Here is a 12,408-nt window from a genome sequence, read left to right as displayed (position 1 = left end):
AAGTGCTGAATCACTCAATTCTATCCTTGAAACTAATATGACACCGTGTGTTAACTAACTGGAATTTAAACAAAGACTTCAAACTATGAAAAAAAAAATCCTAGCCAGGCAAATTCCATTAGACCTTAAGTCTTAAGAACAATCCTTTCTGGCTTGGTGCCCTGCCTTCCAGACCAAGGGGGGGCTTGCAGTGCTGTCCCCACATCCCTAGGCTGTGCTCTTGCCCCTGACGTTCTGTCCTGTCAGGTGGTGTTCCAGTCCCTGTGGCTCTGCGGGTTGGGGGCTCATCCTCAAGACCCGGCTGTGTGGTCCTGGCCCCAAAGGCTTTAGGTTGTAGCAGCCTGATCTGTTGCAGCTTTAGAGGTGGGCCAACCTTCTAAAACCAAGGAGGAATCAATTTTGTTCCCTGGGCTTGTGGTGGCAATTGTGGCCCCCGATGATCTTTCAGTCACCTTCAGAGTTTTTCTTTTTTTTAAAAAAAAGATTTTATTTATTTATTCATGAGAGACACACAGAGAGAGGCAGAGACACAGGCAGAGGGAGAAGCAGGCTCCCTGCAGAGAGCCCAACATGGGACTCGATCCCAGAACCCCAGGATCACACCCTGAGCCAAAGGCAGACGCTCAACCACTGAGCCATCCAGGCATCCCTGAGTCCTTTTCTTTTTTGAAGGGATAACCCAATGTGCAGCTGGATAGCTCTAGGGCACCTTCCTGTAGGATCCTAGAAGTTCAACAGCCTTTCTTCATTTTGTGGTTTCCATCCCCACTTTAGTGGGAACTGGCCGTGTTTCTGCTTGTTAATTCCAGAACAAGCCACACCTTTCATGTTCTCTTCAAAGTGTGCTTTCCCATTTTTTGCCTTATGGACAGGGTGAGAATTCTTCAAATCTTCAATTCTGCTTCATTTTTGCTTAATGACTTCTTAAATTTATCTCTCTCTTCTTGCATTTTTCTATAAGCAGTCAGGAAGACCCAGGCCACAGGCCACACCTTCAACACCGTGCTTGGAAATCTCATCGGTTAAATACCCAGTTTCTTTTTTTTTTTTTTTTTTAATTTTTATTTATTTATTTATGATAGTCACAGAGAGAGAGAGAGAGAGAGAGAGAGAGAGAGGCAGAGACACAGGCAGAGGGAGAAGCAGGCTCCATGCACCGGGAGCCCGATGTGGTATTCGATCCCGGGTCTCCGGGATCGCGCCCTGGGCCAAAGGCAGGCGCCAAACCGCTGCGCCACCCAGGGATCCCGAATACCCAGTTTCATTGTCCATAAATTCTATCACAATTCAGCCAAATTCTTTGCTACTTTATAACAGAGGTCACGTTTCTTCCTGTTTCTAATTGCCTGCTCCTCGTTTCTGTCTCAGACCTCAACAAAATGGACTTTAATATTGATATTTCTAATATTCTGTTCACTGTTATTTATATATTCTATAAAAATATAGAGGCTTTGTCTATAGCTCTCCTCTTTTCTTCCTGAGCTCTCACCAGAATCACCTGTAACATTCATACTTCTACCATCAGTCTCTTTATGGCAAGCTAGGCTTTTTCTAGCCTGTAACTCAAAACTGCTCCAGTCTTTGCCCATTACGCAGTTTCAATACCATTTCCACATTTTTAGTTAGTTGCTATAGTAGCACTCCTTTTCTCAGTACCAAAATTGGTGTTAGCCAGGGTTCTCCAGACAGAAACAAATTGCCCTCCCCGGTGTGGGTGGGCCTTGCCCAATCAGGTGAAGGCTTGAATAGCACAAAAAGGTTGCTCTTCCTGTAAGATGGAGCTTCTCCTGCCTGACTGCCTTTAAGCTGGGACCTCTGTTTCTTCCTGCCTTTGAAGTCAAACTGAAGTATTGGTTCTTTCTGGGTTTTGAGCCTACTGACATTCAGACTAAAACTATACCTTGACTCTCCTGGGGATCTAGCTGGCCAACTATGTAGATCTTGGCACTTTTTAGCTTCCATAAGTGTGTGAACCAATTTCTTATAATAAAACTCTCTCTCCCTCCCCCTCTCTTTCTCTCTCTTCTATACACACACACACACACACACACACCCTGTTAGTTCTTTTCTGTTTCTCTGGAGCACCCTAAAACATTGGGTGAAGCAAGTGTTATTAACTCCATTTTGTTGATGAGTAAGTTTAAGCCCAAGAGTGGTTAGTGTTGTTAAATATATAGATCATTAAGTAAATTTCAGATCATGACTGGGTCTTTCAGATTGCAGCCTCTTGTCTACTCTGCGTCTCTACTGAAATTGCACATGGTGAGGATCACTGTTACCTGCCCACTTTTTATACTTTATCAACTCTTCTGAAAAACTAGGCCTCCTCTCAGTTCTTTACATTAGATTAATAGTGAATAGCAAAGGCCTTCTCACTTTAATACCCCCTTGAAAGTAATTTCTGTGTTCTGGAGTCTATGACTTGTGCCCTGTGGGGAGTCCCAGGAGCCCAACCTCTAAGGAAATATTACTTAGTGGGTTTTTGGGGGGCACTTGGGTGGCTCATTCAGTTGGATGTTCGACTCTTGATTTCAGCTCAGGTCATGATCTCAGGGTCATGAGGTCGAGCCTCACATTGGGCTCTGTGCTTAGCAGGAAGTCTGCTTGAGATTCTCTCCCTCTGCTCCTCTCCCTACTCTCTCTAAAAATAAATAAATCTAAAAAATAAAATCAAATATTATTTAGTGATTTTTTTATACTAAGTCCTTTCTTCCTAAGTATTTCCTTATGTAGCTTTTAGAAAAATACTTCCTTCCATTCTCCTTCCTTCCTTCCTTCCCTACATCCATTCTACCTTCTGTCAGCAACAGCACCCCAATTTCATTTTGGGAAATTCTCTCTCTCTCTCTCTCTATCTATCTATATATACACATACACACACTGGATAAAGAGGCAGGAATATTAATTAAGACACCCTTTCCTCTCTTAGCTCAGGAGCAGTGTTGTGGACCCAATCTAGGTCAATTAGAAGCTTCCTTTTAAATTTGATTCATGAGTGGAATGGTAAAAAGGCTGGATGAAGCTTCAAATGGTTATTGCTCAATACTTTCTGGATCCTGGTTTCTGAAGATCTGGGTTCTCCAGGCTTTTTTTTTTTTTTTTTCAAAGTTTCCAGGCTTTTCTTAAACCTTTTCGCTCCCCTGTATCCTTCAAATAATTCTTCTTTTTCTCCAGTTAGCAAGAATTGAATTTTGCTATTCACAACCAAAAACCCCAGTTCATAAAGGTTTTTCATTCATTTAGCAAATATTAAGTCTTTACTATTTGCTGAGCAATGTGCACTGTGCTAGTCACTGGGGAAGTTTCTAAGTGCTTTATATGCTAGTCTCTTCGTCAGTAAGAAAGAAAACTGGGGGATGCCTGGGTGGTTCAGTGGTTTAGCACCTGCTTTCGGCCCAGGGCATGATCCTGGAGTCCTGGGATTGAGTCCCACATTGGGCTCCCTGCATGGAGCCTGCTTCTCCCTCTGCCTGTGTCTCTGCCTCTCTCTCTGTGTCTCTTATGAATAAATAAATAAAATTTTAAAAAAGAAAAAACTGGGAGCTAAATCTACAGGCTCAGTGCCTGGAAAAAAATGAGACTCTAGGAAGCAACAGAAAAATTAACTATCATTAAATAAAGTTTAATAAAAACATGAATGTTGGAATTGTAATATTTTTCTCTAATGGAAATAATTAATTCAGAGCTGTAAAAATTTTCAACTTTGTAATAAGTTTCTTTAGAGATCATACATAGTGTTATATTCTGGAGCACGTTTGAGTAGATCCCTGTTACTAATCACTCAGGAACACATTACATGGTGTTGCCCATATGAGAAACAGCCCCATCACAGAACAACGCGGATTATTTGAGGCATCTGTGCTTATGATTTATTAATAGCTGTGGGGGTGGGTAAGATAAGTGGCATTTCAGGCATTTAAAAGATGAAGGGGTAGTTTGAGGGGACAAGTGGTTTGGCAGAGTTAAATACTGATTCCTCACTACTGCACACTGTTGAAATATACAGTTTAAGCTCTGATATTATCTTAAAGATCTTGGAATTCTGGGTGCTGTTCCATTAATAATGATTTTAGCAACTTCAGGAGCTTAGTAATTGGCTCCAACATGACCTTTTCGTTGGAACATTCAGGCTCTCCTTTCAGATTCCAGACAGAGAACTGGTGTAGATTCTTTGGCGTCATTGATTTGGAGCTCAAATTTAAAAGCACTATTTTCTCTTGCAGAAGCATCTGAATTCATAGCTCACATATCTCCTAACCCGCAGCCAAATGTCTCTTTGAACTGGACTTTGGTTTCAACTGCCTGTGAAAGAACATCAGTCTCTTGATCTTCCACCAAACATTCTTCTCGTCGCACGTTCATGTTCATTTGCCCTTAAAAGAGCCAATCTTTCCAACTGGCCCTCACATGGGTGTGTCTTGCAAAAATTCTTATTTAATAATGTTCTTGGTGATGTGAAACTAATACTTATTTAAACCTTTGAGATAAATTTTGTGGTATTTAGTTTCTTTGTGTTCAAAGACAAGGAAAAATAAAAATTAATAATTTTGAAGAATAATGAATTTATTCATTCAAAATTTTTGAATGTCTACTTCATGACAGTTAAGCACAATAATAAAATGTAAATTTCTTTAAAAAAAAAAAAAGATTTGGGTATCCCTGGGTGGCTTAGCGGTTTGGTGCCTGCTTTTGGCCCGGGGCGTGGTCCTGGAGTCCCGGGATCGAGTCCCGCGTCGGGCTCCCTGCATGGAGCCTGCTTCTCCCTCTGCCTGTGTCTCTGCCTCTCTCTTGCTCTCTATGTCTATCATGAATAAATAAATAAAATCTTAAAAAAAAAAAGATTTTAGGGACGCCTGGTTGGCTCAGCCGCTGAGCACCTGCCTTTAGCCCAGGGCCTGATCCTGGAGTCCCGGGATTGAGTCCCACATTGGACTCCCTGCATGGAGCCTGCTTCTCCCTCTGCCTGTGTCTCTGCCTCTCTCTCTCTCTCTCTCTCTGTGTCTCTCATGAATAAATAAATAAAATCTTTAAAAAAATATTTTATTTATTTGAGAGAGAGCACGTGTGAGAGAGCGAGAATAGAGGAAGGAGAAGCAGAGTCCCCGCTGAGCAGGGAGCCCAAAGCAGGGCTCCATCCCCAACCCTGGGATCATGTCCCGACCCAAAGGCAGACGCTTAGCCGACTGAGCCACCCAGGTGCCCCATAAAGTGTAAATTTCTTAACTCCTACATGTCTTGAAAGTGATGAGCCACACAATTCAATACGAAGGGAAAAAAAAAATAATAACCGAGGTGCCCTATAGAGTGCTCCAAGTAATATATTGTCGATATAATGTATTCTAAGTCATACCACCTCAAATGTAGCCTCCAGATTTGGTGAAAACCTGAGCAGCTGTTTCCATATCATGGAGAAACTGACAAAATTGGTTGTTAGTCACATACAGATAAGCCATAGGTAATCTGTCCAGGCAGCAATGATCCTGGCCTTCTTCCTACCTCCTGCTACGCATCAGAACCTCCACCAGAGGGCAGGCAGTAAAAGAGAAAGGAAAGGAGAGGACAGGCTGGGAGGCCCTCACAACACAATGAAGAGCTCAGAAGCTACCCAAACCCATCTTAACAACCCATTTCCCCAATGGTGCTGGTGGGTCTACCTTATTTGAATGAAGATATTTTCTCAGACAGGTGCACTGGGTCCAAAGCATGGTTAGGTCACTTCAGGCAGTCAAGACCTATTTATTGAGTGTCTGCTCTATGTGAGGTGCTGTTCTAGATGCCGTCTATACAGCAGTAAACAAGACAGACAGAACATTAACTTGTGGAACCAACATTCTAATATTGTATTTTCATAATCCCCATGAGCCTCAGTTTCCTTATCTGTACCATGGGGGCAATAATATTAGAGTTTCTGTGAGTATTTAAATGAGATACTTAGGCATCTAATGACATTTCTGGATTTATTATAATTTACAGTTCATATATAGTTTTACATACTGTATATAAAATTGGGTGTTCTAGTTTACATAATTTCATAAACATTTTCCTGTATTACTACTTAGTGGTTTAGCAGTTATGTAACATTTCATTTTGTCAATGTATTGTAAAACCTAAACATTACTCTGTTCTATTATATACTTGGTTCATAGTAGGTTCTCAGTAAATATTTGTTGAAAGAATGTATGAATATCTCACATTTATATAGGTACATCTCTTTGATATTGCAAATAACACACTTTATCTTTCAAATGATCTTTTTAAGAAAAATATTTATTTATTCATGAGAGACACAGAAAGAGAAGCAGAGACATAGGCAGAGGGAGAAGCAGGCCCCCTGTGGGGAGCCCCATGTGGAGACTCTATCCTGGACTCCGGGATCACAACCTGAGCCAAAGGCAGACACTCAACCACTGAGCCACCCAGGTGCCCCTTGAAAAATCTTTCTGGGAAACGTTCTAAAAGTAGGATAATTGTATCAAAATGCATGACTCAAGGCACGAGTATTTTCATGATCATTAATATATATTTCCATTTCCTGGGTGGCTCAGTCAGCTGGACATCTGCCTTTGGCTCAGGTCATAATCCCAAATTCTTGGGATCAAGTCCTACATCGGGCTTTCTGCTTGATGGGGAGCCTGCTTCTCCCTCTCCGTCTGCCTGCCACTCTCGCTGCTTGTTCTCTCTCTCTCTCTCTCTCTCAGTAAAATACATAAATAAAATCTCTTAGAAATATATACATATATGTGTATATATTTTATATATATTACCATTATGCTGCACAAAGACTGGCACTAATTTAAAATAAGCCTACCACATTGTAATCTAATTTGTATCCTCTAATTATTAGTTTCTATCTAATTATTTGTGTTTAATTTCTTTCATATGGTTACTTACTATTTGGATATCGTCATGCTAAAACTCACACGTTGAGGGGCAGGACACTTTGGGGAAAGACAGGGAAGGCTTTCCATGTAGGATGCTAACCAGGGAGGGTAAGACTCAAAATACCCCCCATAGCCATCAGGGCATCAGGAGCAGAGAACAGAGAGTAAGACTCAAAATACCCCCCATAGCCATCAGGGCATCAGAAGCAGAGAACAAGGTGACAAAAGGAGGAATGAGGCAGAAAATGAATTAGAAGGATATCGAAGAGAGAAGTTACAGTTTTGCCAGAGACTCACAGATGACAGATAAAGACTATCACCACAAAGGAATACCTCTGTTGCATCACATCAGGGGTGGGGCTGCTTTGTGCAATGAGCACCTGCAGTATTGGAAGCACAGGCCTCAACCCTGCCTTCTTGGTTGGACTTGACGAGCTGATGCAGTACTGGGCATGGAAATGTTGGTGAATCAGTATGAATCAGGGCCTGGCTAGCAATGTGATTTGCATACCTGTGGTTTGGGGTTAGGCATGAATGGCTTTACCTCTTTGCCTTGAAGAATAGACTTGGTTGAGTGGTTGAAATTAAGCAATGAGACTTTGATCTGAAATAGTTTGGTAATAATATAAGCAACCGTGTGGTTTTAAAAAATAATGTATTTTGAAATAGTTTCAAACTTACAGAAAAGCCAAGTGTGGCACAGAGAATGTCCATATCCCTTTCGCCTAATTTCCTCACTGTTAACAGTTCACTGCACTTGTGCTCGCTGACCAATTTTCCCTCCAGTCCCCAGACCTCATTAAAATTGTGCCAACTGTCCCAGCGATGCTTCTTTTCCCTTCCCGGTCCAGGATTCCATCTGGGTTGCATACAGTTGTTTAATCTCTTCTGGCTCCTCCAATCTGAAATAGTTCTGTGGTCTTTCTCGATCTTTCAGATCCTCGGCAGTTTTACAAACCCCAGACTTTACATTTTGTAGGATGACCCACGTGTGTTTCCTCAGGACTAGACTCAGGTCACATTCTCTTAGCAGGAATATCCCAGAGATGGTGCTATGCTCCCCTCGGTACCTCACATCAGAGGGCACACAGTGCCAACCAGTCCTCTCACTGGTGAGGTCAACCTTGATCACCTGGTCATGTTGGTGTCTGCAGGTTTCCCCCCCTAAAGACACCATGTTTTTTCTTTGTAATTAATTAGTATTTTGTGGGGAGATATTCTCAGATTATGCCAATGTCCTGTTCCTCATCAATCCTCCAGCCACCACCCTTGGCTTCCTCAATCAACCACTACTGTCATGGTGCCCAGGGTGATTTTCTGTTTCCATCAGTCTGCCTATGTTTACAGTTGGCATTGTCCTATAAGGAAGACAAGGGATTCTCCCCTGCTCCAGCTATCTATGACTGTGTATCAAACTATTCTTAAACTTAGTGGATTAAAACAACAACATTTTTTTAAATGGATTTATTTTTTCTTTTTTTTTTCAATTTTTTTTTTTATGTATTTATGATAGTCACAGAGAGAGAGAGAGAGAGGCAGAGACACAGGCAGAGGGAGAAGCAGGCTCCATGCACTGGGAGCCCGATGTGGGATTCGATCCCGGGTCTCCAGGATCGCGCCCTGGGCCAAAGGCAGGCGCCAAACCGCTGCGCCACCCAGGGATCCCTAAAACAACAACATTTATCTGGCTTATGAATCTGCAGCTGGGCAAGGTGATGTATCAGCTTCCAAGGTGGTTCACTCACATGGCTGACAAGTTGGTGCTGGCTTTTGGCTGGGACCTCAGCTAGGGCTGTCAGCCACACACCCTGCAGGAGGCCTCTCCATGTGGCTGCTTGATTCTGTTCTAGAATTGTGGCTGAGATTCAATAGCAGGCACCCTGAGAGACTGAGTTGGGAAATGCATGGCCCTTTCCTGATACTATCTCAGAGGTCATGTGGCTTCACTTTCATTGTACTCTGTGGTTGAAGGGGTCGCAAGTATCCACCCAAGTTCAGGGCGAAGGGACATAGCCCTCACCCCTAGTGGGAAAATTGTTAACATTGTTAACATCGAATTGTAAGAACACCAGGTAGCACAGAATATATCGTGGTGGGTATCTTTGTAAAATACAGTCTGACCATCCCCCATTTATTCATTCATTGATTTGTTTATATCGATGTGGACTCATGGATTCCTGTTTTATATAAGTGGTTATAATCCATCATTATTTATTTTGATGCTCACATTGTCCCTGATTTGACCATTGGGAATCCCTTTCAAGGTGATATCTGTGTTCTTTTGGCATGTTCCTATTACTCTTTGAGCATTTCCTTTAGTGGAGGGTGGTATAAAAAAAACCATGATTTGAGCACTTGGTGTTTTCATTGCCAATGGGTTGTCATTACTTCTAGCCCCTCTTGTAGCCAGAGCTGGTCTGTGAGAGGGCCTACAACACACACACACACACACACACACACACACACACACACCTATAACTATTTCTCTATTTCTCTGAGTATATATATTTAAAAAGCATGTGTTCATATCAAAACCTCCAGTTTCAACTCAGAATCTTGGGATTCAGCCTGGACTTGCTCCTTTCCATGTCTTTGGTATCTTTTCCAACACTGAGAAACCTGGCACTTATTATAATCCTCACTTATCTGTTCAGTTCATTAACCAATCTTCAAACCACATTAGCTTTCTCTTCCACCTGCCACCCCTAGACCTTGCCACTAGCACACTGCATCCTCAGGTATCAGCAGGCACCTTGCCAATGCTCTGCCCTGAGGCATCTCACAGTGCTTCAGTACCCCGTGTCTTTGGGCACCAATAGACACACCTCCAATTTGTCTCTATGCCGCTTTCCTCTTCTCCTTACCATCCACGTCCTTGGGTGCAAGTGGGCAGGCTACTGACATCTTTCTATATAGCACCTCTTGTCCCCCTCCATAGCACTCTACACCCTCCAGCACCAGCAGGAATATCACTGATGTGTCTCCATGTTGCAGCCCCCTTCACTGCCACTGACTCCTCCAAGTTTTGGCAGGAAGATGAAGAAGGAAGGTAAGCAGTTGTGTCTTAACACGATCAAACCTCCGTCTGTGAACATCCACATCTTTTAAGAAATGCAAACTTGATCTTGTTTTTCTCCTACTGAAAACCCTTGGATGACTTCCTAAAATCCCCAAACCCTACAGGACCCCACAATTGACACCCTGCCTACTTCTCCAGTATCATCTCTGTTTTATTTCTCTGGGTTCAGTCACTTTCCTAGAGCAGAATCTTCCAACCTCTTGCTCGGAGAGTGTAAACCTGGCTGTCCGTATTTTGGGAACCGAGCCAAGGGAAGGGACTGGAGGTCTCAATGTCCAGAATGCAGATTTCAACTTAATCCCGGTTTTCTGCATGGCATCTCAGTGGGCCCTCAGCTGTGCTTGGTTTAAGTGTCCTATCTTTTGCCAGGACGGAGGAAGGGATCTGGGGACTAATTGTTCCTTCTAAAAATGTTCAATCAATCATCCTGAATTCAACTGCATACCAAAACTACTTTCAGAGATGCCCGGTACCTTCAATTCCTGAGCCTTTTGGGGTTTGTAGTACAAACATCTTCCTTAGGTTTCAGCTTTCTCTACTCTGCTAAGTCACTTACTACTCCCTTATCCAGTTTTTAGTTTCCACATTTTGTGGGAGGTGGGTGGGGGTGCGCCGTCTTGCCTATTGTAGCCTCTCCTCCTGTTGTTTCCTTGGTCCTCATGTTGTTTGGTCTTTTAATTCCTTTACTGTCTTTTTCGTGGTGTCTCAGAAAGGAGCTAAGTGCATGTGTGCCATTTGCCAGAATTAACTGGAAGTGGGTTTTTTTTTTTCAAACAGGAAACACCCTTTCCTTTTATTTTATTATATTAAGATTTTATTTATTATTTATTCATGAGAGACAGAGAGAGAGAGAGAGAGAAGCAGAGACACAGGCAGAGGGAGAAGCAGGCTCCATGCAGGGGGCCCGACATGGGACTGGATCCCGAGTCTCCAGGATCAGGCCCTGGGCTGAAGGCGTTGCTAAACCGCTGAGCCACCGGGACTGTCCCCACCCTGGCTCCTTTTAAAGCAGATCCCAAGAACAAAAATTGGACTTTATAGGATCGTGAAATATAATTAGAAACAGTCATCCAGTCCAGTGGTTCTTGTGTTTTTCTTTTAAAGACTTTATTTGATAGAGTAGTTTTAGGTCTACAACACAACTGAGAGGAAGATACAGAGGTTTCTGACACACTCCCTGCTCTGACACATGTATAACTTCCTCCACTATCAACACCCGCCCCACACCAGAGTGGTTCATTTGTTACAACTGATGACTTTACATTGACATATCATCACCCAGAGTCCATAGTTTATGTTGGGCAAAGACTCATACAGAGTATTTTTGCTGCCCTAAGAATCCTTTGTTCTCTGCCTATTCATCTGTCTCCCCAACACGCACACCCGTGAACCACTGATCTTTTTACTGTCTCCATAGTTTTGCCTTTTCCAGAATGCCATGTAGTTGGAATCCTACAGCATGCAGCCTTTTCAGATTGGCTTCTTTCACTTAGTAATATGCATTTATTTTTTAAAATTTTTAAATTTCATTTTTTTTAGTAATATGCATTTAAAATTCCTCCATGTCTTTTCATGGTTTCCTAGCTCATTTTGAGGGGCACTGAATGGCATTCCATTGTCTCAATGTATTACTGGTCCTTGTCTTTTCACCACCAGGTACTCAGTCCTCACTCCCTCATATCCCCATATTTGAAAAGATTTTGACTTCCAACCCTCAGTTTAGGAAACTGGTCTAGTCAGTGCCTCATTTTACAGATGAGGAGATTGAGGCTCAGGGAAGAGAGGTGACTTGCCAGGATCTCACAACTAATGAGGGGCCAAGTGAGGATGTAGACCTGTCTCCTGCCTTCTGCTCTAGTGCTCCTTTTAGATCTAGGATGTGACATGTCTGATGCCTAAAACTGATGGGCAGGTGAGGGGAATCGGTCCCGATTTTCATGCTGTGCTTTCACTCAGTAATATCATCCGTGGCATTGAAATAGGACTTTTTTTGATGCCTAGGAGGAAAACGCCTCCCTCTCATCTTGAGAGCCACAGAGGGCTAACCATACTGGGAATCACTGGTGCTTTCTCAGGGCCCCAGAGGAAGTATTTGAAATGTAATAAAGGTTCCTCTGTATCAAACAAGGAGAAAAAGCGATGCTGGGAAAACTTCAGAGTCCGCGCAGGTCTTATCCCAGCCCACCAACCACCAACCACCAACCAATCGGCAAGGAGAGAGTAGACCCTACTGTGAGCTTTTCTCTGCCATAAGTTACCAAGGATACCCGGGCTTTGCCCTGAAGGGGTTTATGATCAAATTGCAGAGACAAAAGTTCCTATCGACCAGCTTGTAACCTCTCTAAAGGCATGGCCTTTGTCTTTCCCATTTCTTGTGGACCTCCCTGCACCTGGCTTCCTTCTGGATACGCGGTGCTTATCTATGGTTAGAGTAAGGCTTCTTTGTTG

This window comes from Canis aureus, chromosome X (assembly GCF_053574225.1).
Source record: "Canis aureus isolate CA01 chromosome X, VMU_Caureus_v.1.0, whole genome shotgun sequence".
In the NCBI taxonomy this organism is placed as follows: Eukaryota; Metazoa; Chordata; class Mammalia; order Carnivora; family Canidae; genus Canis; species Canis aureus.
The sequence above is the reverse complement of the archived record's forward strand: the minus strand, read 5'-3'. Positions refer to the sequence as shown.